The sequence below is a fragment of the Gossypium hirsutum genome, chromosome A10 (genome assembly GCF_007990345.1).
Source record: "Gossypium hirsutum isolate 1008001.06 chromosome A10, Gossypium_hirsutum_v2.1, whole genome shotgun sequence".
Classification (NCBI taxonomy): Eukaryota; Viridiplantae; Streptophyta; class Magnoliopsida; order Malvales; family Malvaceae; genus Gossypium; species Gossypium hirsutum.
This window is the reverse complement of record NC_053433.1, coordinates 103,126,296-103,140,938: the sequence shown is the minus strand read 5'-3', so window position 1 is coordinate 103,140,938 and position 14,643 is coordinate 103,126,296. Positions and strand designations below refer to the sequence as shown.

Sequence of the window (14,643 nt, the reverse complement as noted above, 5' to 3'; positions counted from 1 at the left end):
TAATAAAATTATAAAAAATCAAATTATATTAGAAATAAAACTACAAGAGCTAGATATCAAATTTAAACATGTCAAAAGAATTAAAAGTGAAATTTAATTATTTTTTATAAAATGAAAAATTTGCTAGTATGTGCCACGTGTCTTAAGACAAAAAGTTCCTTTGGACATTCCTAGGTATAGATTTGACTTTTCTTAACGTTTAGAATGTCTACCAATAATAAATACAAACCACCACCAACAAGAAACCATACAAAAAGATATATATATGTTGGTATAACCTCGGTTAGAAAGTTATAGGAATATATTTTCGTAATTAAAGCTCCGTTTATTTCATTAAAAATAAGTTTCGGAAAATGATTTCTAGAAAATGATTTACTTTTCTAGAAAAGTTAATATTTTCTGATGTTTGGAGGAATCTGTGTAAAATATTTTATGTTGTTTAGTAGATTTCTTAAAAATATTTCATAAAAGTTGTTTTCAATTAATCAAACATACATTTGAGATTTTCTTATTCTTTCATTGTTTAATTGAATTTATTTTTATCTATAATTTTATATTTTACATTGTTTTTGCATATATTAAAAATATTATGTTAAATTCAGGTTCATTACAACATCTTTTTTTAATTACATGACTACTAAGTGAGTATTTTTTATTTAAAAATGTGGCATCAACAAAATTGACAAAAAAATTAACGATGTCAACAATTAGACTTGATTTTCAAATTTGAAAAGTAAAAGAACTAAATTCTTGAAAATAAAAGTATAAAGACTAAATTACAAATCTATGAAGTGTACATAGACTTGTGACATATTTTAACCTTTATACTACAAAACATTTATTATTAATATATTTATAATTGTAATAAATATTTATTATTAAAATATTAATGTTGAATATTTTCAATAATATGTGAATAATATTATTTAAAATTATTATTTTTAAAATTTATTATTAAAATAAAATTGAAATATTAAATAGTTTATTATTTTAATAATTTATATTTATTATATGACTAAATATAAATAATTAAATATGTATGTTTAATAATATTGAAAAATATAATATTTTAAATATTTTTAAAAACAAAAATAAAATTTATTATCAATATAATAATATTAAGCTTGATTTAAGTTAATTTTTATATAAAAATAAAATTATCTATAGATGAGCTCTTTTCTGGAAAATGACTTACGCTTTTAAAAATGGTAAGTCATTTTACAGGAAAAAGGGCTTATTTTCCCTTGACCTGTAAGTCATTTTCCATTGACCAAACTATTTTCTGTGAAACAAATACAGGAAAAATGCAGAATATATTTTCCGTAAAACCTTTTACATGTAAACAAACGGACCCTAAAATAAGTAATATTTTTTTAAGATTATTCTAATATTGTCACTTAAAAATAAAAAATTATACGTATGGTAGGATTTGAACCCACACCAATTGTATTAGTAAAACTTTGTTTTGATATTTTTATATATTTTAAATTTATTATGCACACTTTATTACCTCCATCATTGTATGTATTAACAATGTATTTGATTGAGTTAATGTCACAAGTTAACTCAGCGTCGACTCAAGATTGATGACAACACCATGATAAATAATTTAATCTTTTCTTTCATTTTAATATCGTAAATATTTTATTTTTATTAATTTGTTTTAAACAATACGTGTAACAATCTGAAAGTCAAAGGTGTCAGAAAATACGATTTTAAGACCCCATTAGTGTAAATCAAGCTTGTAAATATTTTTATTAAATATATATGGAGTTATCGTGTAGGTGAATTAAAATTTGGATAGATAATTTAGTCAAATTAAGGCTTAATTAAGGTTTAGGGACTAAATCATAAAGTCCAATTGTTAGATTTTAATAAGGAAACGAATTGAGGACCTAAATTGTAGTTAATCTAAAGCTCAAAATAGTAAATATACCATGTCTAAATGTTAGTAAGTGGACGGTATGATGATGATGGTAATTAAATTAAATTAAGTAATATAATTATATTATAATTAAACTAACCTTATAAAACAACAATTGTGGATGGAAAGAGAAGCTTTCATCTTCTCAAACCAGCCATAGACCGAAACTAGAAGGGGTTAACGCCATTATTGATTTTGTAAGAGTTTAGCTCAAATTACAAGTAAGTCCTTAGTTATTTTGTTGTAATTTTTTATGTTTTTGAGATTATGAAAGCTTAATCTAGCTAGCCCAAGTATTAATTTGTAAAATTGTTAAAGTTTTGAAAATTTCTATAGTTGATAATTGAAAGTTTTAGGTGTTAAATTGATAGATTCTAAACTTATATGTGAAAAAGGGACTAAATTGTCAAGTTAATTGATAGTTTCGTACGTTAAGGACTAAATTTAATAAATTGTAAATTTTACTCTAGAAATAAGAAATAGGAGGTCCCTAATGGATTATTGTGGAATCAGATTTTAAATTGAAATTTTTAATTGAAAGTTATACTAGTCCCGGTTTTAGGGACTAAATTGAATAAAATGTAATGTTTGTATAAAATAATGATTGAATATGAATTGGATTAAATTTTTATGGCATTGTATGTTTATGTTAATCTGTGGCTAACGTCGACCCGAATTCCTCGAGAAGGAAGGGAAAAGCTAAAGTTGTCGACAAATAACTCGGAATTTACAGTTTGTATTTCTTTTCTTCAACTCATTTAAATTGCTGTATATTGTTATTTCTTAGCATGATAAAATATTGAATTTAGTTGTAATAGATCAATTAAATAAAATTGATACAAAAATGTTGATTTTCGAAAGAAAGGACTAAATTGAAAAGGATAACAATTAGTGTCATTGGAAAGAAGTATAAAATTGGCTTTGGACTGGATTGAAACTTGTTATGTTAAGCGGTAAATTGATGAGTTGAACTATGAATTGGGATTGATTGGGTGAGAATTGAAATCTTATGGAAATTTAAAAATTTGTTGTTTAGTCAATGTGCATGTCAAACTTCGGTATATTCGAAGAGGCATTGGATGCCAAATACCTCAATGAGTGTTAGGCACAATTAAATAACTTTGATTTATCCGATGAGGCACTAGGTGCCAAATACATTGATGAGCGTTGGGTGTAATTGAATAACTTCAGTTTATTCAATGAGGCACCAATAATTTCAGTTTATCCGATGAGGCACTGGGTGCCAAATACATCAATGAGTGTTGGGTGCAATTGACTTACTTCGATTTATCCGATGATGCACTTGGTGCCAAATACATCAATCAGCGTTGGGTGCAATTAAATTACTTCGATATATCTGATGAGACACTGGGTGCCAAATATATCGATAAGCACTGAACTCAAACTATTAATTTGTAAAACTAGTTGAGAATCGAGATATGGTAAGCTAATGCAGTAAGTTGGTGAATTGATTAACAACATTTGTATAAACGAATCAATAGGACATAATGATACATTTAGTGAGCTGTTAAGATTTGGAGAAATCATTGAATGTATTATTTATCTTGCTTTTATTAATTATTGAATTATAGAAATATCAATGAGTATATTACTTAGCGTTCAATTTATTTCCATGCGATGCTTAGGTTTCGAACGTGATCCTTTTATTGATGTCAGGATTCAGCCATAATCCTAGACTCCTCAAAGTTGGTGAAAAATTCTTTTTTAGTCTTATGGCATGTACTTAAGAGAGTCCTTTATGTGTTGCTAATTTGAAAGTCAATTTTGGAGGTTGATAATGGTATGAAACATAGGTGTATAAATAAATGTTTTGGCTACATAATGAATCATATTTGTGAGTCTTCATGAATGATAGTTGATAGTACTATGGTATGTTTTGAGCCTATGGATAGTAATGTATGATGTATTGATTGAATAGTTTTAATGTATGGAGAAGTAGTTATGTTCTAATATGTTGTTCGATGTGTTTTTGGTGCCAAATTAATACATGCTGATTTGGTCGTTTATGAAAATGGTTAAACAACAAAATGGTTGCATTTTGACTAGTTTTCTGCTTGTTTTAAATGTGTTTAATCGTATCTTTTGAATCAAAATTTGGTTGGGCATGAAATGGGCACTAAATGGAAGTTTTTGATCATTTTGGTACTAAGGTATCGATACCCAAAATTTGGTTGGGAATGAAATAGGCACTAAATGGAAGTTTTTGATCATTTTGGTACTAAGGTATCGATGCCCTGATAAAGATATTGGTACTTAACGTTTTAGTTCAATTAGATTTTTAAATAGAATGCAAAAATGGTATCGGTACTAGATTAAGGTATCGATACTTTATATCAAGGTGCCAATACTTCAAAATGGTATTGATATATTTGTCTTTTGACTAACTTTTATAAAAGAAAAAAATCATAAAATAGTATCGATAGTATTGTTTTAAAATTTATAATTATAAAATCCATACCTAAAAGTATTATCAAGTCATAATTTTATGCTGAATTGTTTTCTTCGTCTGATAGGGTTTTTCCTTTAGCAAGTTTCAAGTTTTTTCTTCGTCTGCTAAAGGTATGTCTTTCTTTCTTGGTTTTCAAATTGTGTTATTTGTGTGGATCTATTTGATTTGATTTTTTTTTCTTGGGTAATGGAGGCAGAACTTGCAAATTTAAACATTGATGATGATGAAGAGGATCCAATAACTTGTGAGAAGGTTCAAGTTGCAATAGAGGATAATTATCAGTTCTGTTTGGTAGGAAGAGCTCTAATGGATTGTGTGGTTCGGTTTCCCTCTCCGAAAAGAACTTTGGCAGATTTATGGCACCCACTAGGAGGAGTTATAATTTTGGATTTAAGGGAAAAATGTATTTATTCCGTTTTTCTATGAAGTAGATATAAAAAGGGTGTTAGCTGGCATACCTTGGTCTTTCAATAGGCATCTTATTGTTTTTCATCAATTGATTAGAGGGGAAGATCCATTGAGAGTCTCATTTGTTTTTACTAATTTTTAGGTCCAAGTTCACAATCTTTCTTTTAAGTTTATATCAGAGGTTTTGGCAAGACAACTAGGTGATTTTATTGGACAATTTTTATAATATAATGTTGTACTGATTACAATGAGGGAATAGAGATTTATGAGATTTAGAGTCAAAGTTGATGACAGACTTGTTTTGAAACGTAAAAAAAAATTGAAATTGGGGCAAGGGCGAGAAGGATAGGCCTTCTTTCAATATGAACGATTAACGTTGTTCTACTACTTATGTGGAAAATTAGGACATAGGGAAGGTTTTTGCCCAATACAAATGACAATTGGGGTGCATGAAGTTAAGTTTGGGTGGGATTTATCGTTAAAGGTGTTGTCAAGGAATGAACGTTTAATTGGAAGTAAGTGCTTGAGGGAGGATGTGACGTGTGATTTTCAAGGGGCCACTATTTCTTTAACCATGAATGTGGATGAACGAAATAAAAAATGTACAAAAAGAGTTGCAGTTGGTCTAAAAGCACGTAGAAGTGACCAAAGGGAGGAAATAATGTAGAATAAGGCAATTGCGATTTGTGAGGGGAAGAAAAGACAGAGAACAAAAGAAGAAATTGCAATAGGGCCATCTATTAGTACAATGGTTGAATTCATTGAGAGATCGGCAGCCGTTGCTAAGTGTGCCGACTGGGAGCAATAAAAATATTAAGTTGGAACGTTTGTGGTTTGGGCAGCCATGAGCGATAAATCGCCTTAAAAATAAGGTGAGCCATGTTTTGCCCCAAATTTTGTTTCTAATTGAAACAAAATTAAGTGAAAAAAGAATGGAAAAGGTTTGAATGAAGTACGGTTTTAATAATGGAATTGATGTGGGAGCGAGGGGTTCTAAAAGGGGTTATCGATTGGGTGGAAGTGTAGCACCCCAAACCTGGCCTAGACGTTATGGTCGTATGTGGTGTGTCACATTGGGGTGCTTTTCAAAAACTTACTCTAGCTGATGAAAACCTATTTGGAAATTTAAAGCCTCTTTGTTAGAACTCGAATCATTCAAAAATCCGTTATTCATTTTAAATTGTCATTACCTTTAAAACATTGTATGTTGCGAAGTATTTCAAAGATGTTGCGAAATCGTAGTGTTTTGAAACCGATTATCATTTTGGAAAACTGCGTTCTACTCTAAGCAGATGTAAAACATAATAAACAAAAATCCCAAATTAAAAGCTACAAAATTAGAGAAGCTTTATTACATAAATTAAAACCCAAAATGAAATCTAATAGCAAATAAAAGAAACAGAAGCAATAGTGTGGCTATCTCCGAGTCCCTTGTAGCACCAATCTACCTAAGGATTACCTGAACAGTTAAAAACAGATGGGTGAGTTTACGAAAACTCAGTGTGTAATCCCAATAATAAACAAACAGTGAACAAAAATAGTCTGGGCCTAAGCCCAGATCAGTAACAATTTGGGCCTGAGCCCATTGCGAGACAGTAACAGTGTGGGCCTTAGCCCAATGCAGTAACAATGCAACACAATAATGCAACCCATCCCAATCCAGCCAACACACCACTCCGTACCACTAACACACCATATGGGATAAAGTCGACCCACCCAGGCAACACACCAATAACGCAGCAAAGCTGCCAGTAATAATATTGTAGTAAAATTGTAGTAACAGTAACACAGTAAAGCTGCCAGTATTAATATATGTGGCAAAGACACCAGTGATAGTATATGTGGCAAAGCTACCAATACAGTACCCTTCCTCCATAATAGTATCCCAACCTCATGCAGAATGTCATGTCATAAATCATACAAGTATGCAGGATGTCATGCTCAGTACGGTCAAATCGTAGCACAAATCTGTCACTTTCCATCAAGGGGTACAACAGTCATTTTACCCTATAGGGCCCATTATGCGGCCCACGTGTGGCCCTACTTGCCCAAAAATTACCATGGCCATGCGAACTACACAGCCCGGTCCAATAATTACTATATATTGTGAAATTTATCCGTGTGAAGCCTACAAGCCTATTGGGCCCACACGGCCCATTTCAGCTCATCATGGCCCAGAACGAACCAACCTATGAGAATGCTCATGGCGGCCTCTACAGTCTAACACCTATGTTTCGTGGGCTTGGTTTACCACATGTGCATTCACACACCTATATGGCCAAAAGGCCATTCTTTCGGCTTTTCGGCTTTTGCTGTTCTACAGTCTATTCAGTGTATGAATACACACCTGATCGTAAGGATGCAACAATACCACGAGCAATCCAGCCTATTTCACAAAAGTTATCGTTAGATGTCTAGCAAATAAGTTTGAGCAAGCCTTAATCAAATTCCCTTCACCACAAGATTACCTTCTACTTGCTAGACCGGTCAATGGAAGTTTGTCTACCACTTCACTGCAAGAGCCCAATCCCTAGGCCTTAGTAGTTGTCTACATTCCAATAAAACCTTATCAACCACCACATAAGAACATAGTTGAACTAGAAGAACAATCGCTTACCGAAATATAGGATCTAGATTAGAAGGGAAGTAGATTCGGCTCATGCCACCCAAGAGCTGAAAGTGCCCAAAAGATAGGGGCCTTGAATTCGAATAGCAAAATAGCCGCAAAGGGAGATATTAGATATCAGCGCGACAGAAGAGAGAAGGAGAGAGAAAGAATACACATACCCTTACACCTAATCAGTCGAACTTCACAAGTCCACAACCGAAAGTTTAGAAGAAGAAACTAGAGTATTCGGCTACAATGTAAAAATAAAGAGAAGGAAAAAGAGTAATAACAACCGCTATGGTTACAACGTAGAAAGGAATGGAAACCAAATAATGCAGAAGACTCGAATGAGAGGCAGTAGAAAAGAAAAGAAAGGATTCGGCTAGAGCAAACCGATATGAGAAGAAGAAGAAAGCCAATAGTATTCGACAATAGGTTGAGGAGGGAAGAGTGTTCGGTCAAAAAAGCCCCAAAATGAAACACCAAAACATTCGATTGTTTACCAAAAGAATACGGTTAAAAAATAAGTAACTAAACTTATGAGTGATCGAACAAAAGAGGAGAAATTACTGCAAAAGAGAGCAAAAACTAGGAAATTTGGCACCAAAAGTCTATGACCGAATTTACATCATGGGGAATCTCATTTTCGGCTAACTACTATCACCCTCCTCAAACTCCCTTAATCCTCTCCTAAAATCTCTCCATAATCCTCTCCATGATTTTCTCCCCAAATCACTCCAACATCCCATTCAAACTCTATTCAAACTCCCATGACCAATTCAACCTCAGAGTCTCATTCCAACTCCACCATCTACCCAGCTCAAAAGCAAAATAAATTCTCCATTGAGCAACCTAGGACTCGAACTCAAGTCCTCTAGCAGAAGTAAGACGCCACCTTGACATTAGACCACACGCTCATTTGTGTCATATTTCACCTACAATTATTTATAAGGTCTACATGCTATTGTCCAGATTCATTCAAGGGAAAACAAAAAATTTTGCTAAATTCCAGGTTTGAACTCAGGACTTCTCAGACACTTCTTAGAGCCCTTAACCACTGAAGCAGATATGCATTTGTGTCACTTCTTTGCACAATTAAATATTTATGAGCAGCTTCCCAACTGCTCCCACGCTCAACACCTAATACTTCTAGGCCTAAATTTGGGGCGTTATAGGAAGTGAGAGTGTGTGGTACAATTGAAAAGTTATCCGGCTAATCATATTAATGTGGAAGTTATGGAAAGAGAAGGTATGCTACATTGGGGACTTACAGGGTTCTATGGTGCCTCGGAAGAGAATAAAAGAATAGAGTCATGGGAACTACTAAAGAGGTTGGGATATTGTCAAGTCCTACATTGGCTGGTCATGAGCGATTTTAATGAAATTATGTATTCTTTGAGAAAAAAAAGGGTGGCTGAGAAACGAAAGAAATATAACTCTGTTTAGAGAAGCATTGGAGGAGAGTGATCTTAATGATTTGGGTCTTTTGGGGAGATGGTTCACTTGGGAAAGAGGGAGGTTACCTGAAAATAACATCCGAGAGAAAATTGATAGAGGAGTGACAAATTCAGTTTGGTGGAGGACTTTTCTATGATATTATTTAAAATATTTATCGCGTGCTTTTTTTGACAATTGTCCTATCTCGGTGGATTTGAGATTAGAGAGTATTGAATTTTCAAATTGGGGAAAGAACTTCAAATTTAATGCAAATTGGATTATGGAGGATGGTTGTGAACAAATAGTTAAAGAGTTTTGGGAAAGAAATATGGATGAGATTCCTACAAAGTTGGGTAAGTTAGGGGACATCCTTAAAAAAGAGATGGGACAAATATCAGCCAATAAAAGGAAAGCGTCAGCATTATTGATTACAAGATTGAAATAATTGTGCTCAATTGACCCAGATGATGATACGTTGGCAGAGATGGAAGAAGTTAAGTTAGCTTTAAACTTGGAAGCCGATAAAAATAAGCTTTTTTGGAACAACGAGTAAGTGTGAATTGGCTTTGATTTGGAGATAAAAATACATCTTTTTTCCATAACTTTGCAAATCAACGGAAGAAAAGGAACAATATAAAAAACTGAAAGGGTCGAATGAAGAGTGGATTGTGGGAGAAGAGAAGAAGGCAAGGCTGGCGACGGGATATTTTAAAGAGTTATTTACAGCCTCAAATACATGGAACACTGATAGAGTACTGTTCGGAATTTCAATATGCATCCAAGAAAATATGAATTTTGAGCTTGTCAATGAGTTTAAACCTGAGGAAGTTCTAACCGTAGTTAAATGTATTGCACCATTGATAGCTTCAGGTATGGACGGTTTCCCAGCCCTTTTTTTCCACAAGTATTGACATATTGTGGGAGAGGAGGTTACAAAGTGGTGTGTCGTTGAAAGCACAAAAAATAACCTATCCTTAAGAAATAACAAAAATAATAGTATAAGGGAAATAGGGTCAAATCCTCAGGGACTGGATCGCTACAGCTTCTTGTTTCTTAAAATCCCGGACACAGTCGTGCTAAAAAAATAGCTAACCTGGAAAAAATAAAATAAAATAGAATTAAAAAATATGGATAAGTCGAAATGAAATAGATCAAAATTGTAAATGTGATAAGAAGTAGAGTTGAAGGAAAGGGGTTTTCCAATTAGGGGATTTTAGCCTCCGGGTTATCTCGATTCTCCTTTGGTTCAATCATCGACTTTTAGATGATCATTCTCATGACCAAATAAGCCGGTTATAGTGGAAGAGGACGCCTATGACCATAGGTTCACTTAGGTTTTAGCCTTACAATTTAGAGGAACCTGACTCTAGCCAACTGTCACTTTTGTGAGACCGTCTTATACTAGATCACCATTTCTCAATGGCGAATACCACGCCATTTCGTCTCTTGGGCTCGACAACCTCTGATACAGTAAGTTAACGAACCGACTGTGCAACCTTCCCAAAACATGCAAAGCGGCCGCCTTTGCACAAGATAAAAAAATTACTTTTGGAAGGACATGGACAGAATTTCAGTCCCGTAATACGAAAAAATGATGAATACCCGTTGAGAAGGGTTAATGTGGTTTCTAAGCCTCATTAACTTTTTTGGAGGAGTCTTGATAACTTTTGGCTAGATGAGTTTAGTGGCTCATGCTTTTTGGGAAAAAAAAGAAATAAGTTTAATGGAATGGATTTTATTGGAAAATAAAAAAAAAAACAAAAAGCTAAGAGCTTTAGGGGGAAGGAGTTTTTTTTTACAGAAAATGATGAGTCCATATTCATGTCACTTCATCTCTTATTTATAGTACATAAAAAACCTAGCTTGTTCCTATTTAAATTCTAGAAGATAATAAAAGATATAATTTGAAATTAAGTCTAAACAATATCATAATAATCCTAACAATAATCCTAAAAATAAAATTCAAATTTATATAAAGTCTTATGTTCATAAATCTCTTTTTTGAATTTTTGCCTCAAGTCTTTCATACTTTGTATTTTAGGCACCACTTCTTCCCTGTTTCTCATGCTAACCTATTTTGTCTTTAATTTCATGCTTTTTGCCCCTAAATTTTCTTTTGCCTTCAATTTAATCCCTACAAGATAAAAAACTATAAAAAACCAAAATTAGTAGAACCATACTCAAAATATATATGAAATTAACACATAAAAATATGTTATTTCAAAGTATTATCACAAAGTTTTGTTTAAAAATTCTTAATAGGAAAAAAAAAAGATTGACGTTATTAAATGTTCTAGTATAGTGCTTATTCCAAAAGTTGATTCCCCAAATTGTATGACACAATTTAGGCCGATTAGTTTATGTAATATGGTGTACAAAATCATATCCAAAACAATTGTTAACAGATTTAGAATTGTGTTGGACAAGCGCATTGATGAGGCGCAAGCAGCTTTTGTTCTTGGACGACAAATCACGAATAATGTGATAATTGCCTATGAGGTTTTACAAACATTAAAACCAAAAGAGAGGGAAATCGGAGCTATTTTGCATTGAAATTAGATATAAGCAAGGCCTATGATAGGGTTGAATGAAATTTTATTGAACAAGTAATGAAACGAATGGTTTTTGTGATGAATGGCCGAATCTTGTGATAGGGTGCATTTGATCGGTGGAATATTCGGTTCTGTTTAATGGGATTAGAGGAGAAAAATTTAAGCCTTCAAGGGGTTTGAGACAAGAGGACCCTTTGAGCCCATATATTTTTTCTTATCTGTGCATAGGGTTTTTCTTCACTCATTCAATTGGAAAAAAGAGAGGGAGCTATTAAAGGTGTTAGGATGGGGAGAGGAAGACTTAGTTTAACTCATATTTTCTTTGCTGATGATAGTATTGTATTTGGGGAAGCAAGTTTGGATAATGCAAATGCTATTAAAACAGTTGTGAATGAATATGAAGGGGTTTCAGGGCAGTTGATTAATTTTGAGAAATCACTAATTATTTTCAGTAGTAATATTCAAATCGATATGCAAGAACAGATTGGAGTGATTCTTGAGGTAAGGGTTTCCAATAATCTATTGAGATATTTGGGTTTATCGACTATAATTGGAAGGTGAAAAAAGAAGGCGTTTGCGAGTTTGAAAGATAGATGATTAAACGTATCGAAAGTTGGAGTGTTCGCCAGTTGTCACTTAGAGGTAAAGAAGTTTTTATTAAAGCTATATTACAAGCCATTCCAGTTTATACTATGCAATATTTCTTATTTCCCGTTTCACTATGCCGTCAGTTTGAAAATATTATTAGCAAATTTTGGTGGGGAAATTCTAAAATAGGGAAGAGAATTGATTGGTGTGATTGGAAAATAATGTGTAAACTGAAATATCAAGAAGGGTTGGTTTTAGGGATTTGGCGAATTTTAATATAGCTTTACTTGCGAAACAAGGTTGGAGATTAAATACGAAGCCAGATTGCTTATTTACACGTGTTATAAAAGCAAAGTATTTTCCGAATACTGACTTTATGAGTGTGAGGTTAGGATCTTACCCTTTGTTTACCTGAAGGAGTATCTGGAGTGCGAGGAAACTTTGGGAGGAAGGAATGGGATAGAGAGTGAGGAATGGAAAGTCGATTAATATTTGGAATGAAGCTTGGATCCCGAGACCTGGGAATAGCAAAGTAAGAGTTCAACATATTAATATTAATTTTACATCAATAGCATACCTCGTTAATTTTGATCATGTTACCTGGAGATTTGGTGTGTTACAACAGCTTTTTGAGGAAGAGAAAATATCCAGAATTCTTTCTATCCCACTTGCTGCAGTGGATATTCACGATGAAAAAGGTGTGGAGGGGTGACAAAACAGGTGTATATTCCGCAAAAAAGTGGATACAAATGGCTGTTGCAGAAGGATACGATAATAGGGCTGGAGGAAAGGATACATCAGCCTACGCTACTACAGAAATTTTACAACAAATTATAGAGATTACAGGTTGCAAGCAAAATCAAAATTACATCTTAGAGAATTGCCAATAACTTCCTCCCTACTTTTAACAATTTAAAAGATAGAAATTTACAGGTTGTGAATCTTTGTCCTCTCTGCCGTACAATGGAGGAATCAATGAGTCATGTCTTCTAGGAATGCACGTTCATTAAATGTGTCCTGCAAAGAGTGGGGATTGATGGCTCATCCAGTAGCCCGGAACAAAATTGGAATATGTGGTTAGCAAATTTATTTTTGAATATGAAAGAAGTGCAGTGTAAATGGTTAGTCATCACATTATGAGCAGTATGGCATTACAGAAACAAAGTTTATCATTTTAGTCATCATATTATGAGCAGTATGGCATTACAGAAACAAAGTTTATCATCAATGAGAAAGGCAGTGCATAACGAGATTGATATCTTTTATTAAGGCATTTTACATAGAGAACATTCAACTGGAAGTAGTGACAGAAGCAGGTGTTCGAAAAAATGATTGTTCATGGATTCCACCGAGGATAAATGTGGTAAAATGTAATTTTAATGCAGAGTATGACAGTTATATGCTGATTTTAGTAACATGAATAATTTTTAGAGACTTCGAAGGACATATACTGGTAGCATATACTTACCCTAATACCTTTGTGGCTGATGCAGCCACGACAGAAGCAAGAGCTTGTTTACAAACGGTGGTAGTAGCTGAAGGTTTAGGATTCAGAAATTTAGCGATTGAAAGGGACTCCTTGATAGTCATAAAGAAAACCAAACGTTTGAAGAGGACAAATCAAATATTGTTGTGATTATTAAAGAAATAAGAGAACGGGCTCGGAGGCTTGAAAGCTTTACCTGTCATTTTACGGGCAAATCGATGCACCACTTGGCGCACATAATTGCGAAGGAAGGGAAACAATGGGATTCATCGAGGATTTAAATTGAAGAGGCACATCCAAGAATGGAATCGGCGCTCAAAGAAGATAAAAGTTCCCGTCTGAAAGGTGAAATGAGTCGGCGAAATGCAAATGAAAGGACTCCGATGGTTTTAGTCTCTACATACATTCCATCATGGACGAAAAAAAGGTAGGATATTTGATGGTTTTGACGATGGTAGTAGAGAAGTTGATAAGGGATGCCAGAGAGTTGAACAATTTTCTTTTTCCTTTATGTTTTTCTTTCTTTTTTATTTCAAATTTGGTGTTTGGGTTTTTTCTTAGGTTTAGGCTTTACTTGTGTCTATGTAACGGTTTTTCAAAAGTAAAGTTTTTTTTTCCTTGTAAAACTTTTATTTTTCATTTATGAGGGTTTGGTATTGTTATGCAGGTAAGGGCTGGGAAGAACACTTGTCTGTCATGCAGTCCTGTAATGTTTTCTTATTAATGACATCTTTCCTAATATTAAAATAAAAAAATTTATAATTATATATTTTAAAATTTTATAAAAATATTATTTTTAATTTTCTATAATTATTATATATAATTTTTTTTACATTTTTAATCAATAAAATATAACACTAAAATCATATTCTAATCATGCCACGTAAATGGTCAACAGTCAGTCAAAATCAATCAACGGTCGATCAAAGTTAAAATTTTTTAATATTTAAATATTTAATATTATAATTTTATTTTTAATTAATTTTTGTTTATTTTAAATAAACCTAATTTGTACGTGGCACTTTTTCATTAGCCAAAACATGCCACATGGCGATTTTCCATTTGCCAAAGTTGTCTAACCGATTTTTTTTTAACATGCGTTATAGAATGGACCAAAAATAGAAGAAATTGATACTTTATGTACTAATTTGGGACAAGAAAAGTTTAGAT

General features: G+C 32.9%; 1 long non-coding RNA gene across 5 annotated transcripts; it reads right to left on the bottom strand.

Annotated features, from left to right (window-relative positions):
• Positions 1 to 6,147: 6,147 nt before the first annotated feature.
• LOC107897933 (uncharacterized) lies at positions 6,148 to 14,079 on the bottom strand. Of its 5 annotated transcripts, none has more exons than XR_001684332.2 (5): positions 13,670 to 14,079; positions 13,456 to 13,565; positions 12,588 to 13,004; positions 12,388 to 12,505; positions 9,537 to 9,940 (listed from the first exon to the last, which is right to left on the bottom strand). It is a non-coding gene; the product is annotated as an uncharacterized lncRNA (long non-coding RNA). The 5 variants fall into 5 exon arrangements; XR_001684330.2 differs by having other exon boundaries at positions 9,545 to 9,940; positions 12,588 to 12,797; positions 12,919 to 13,565; positions 13,670 to 14,077; XR_001684331.2 differs by having other exon boundaries at positions 9,546 to 9,940; positions 12,588 to 12,767; positions 12,919 to 13,565; positions 13,670 to 14,076.
• Between the last annotated feature and the right edge of the window lie 564 nt (positions 14,080 to 14,643).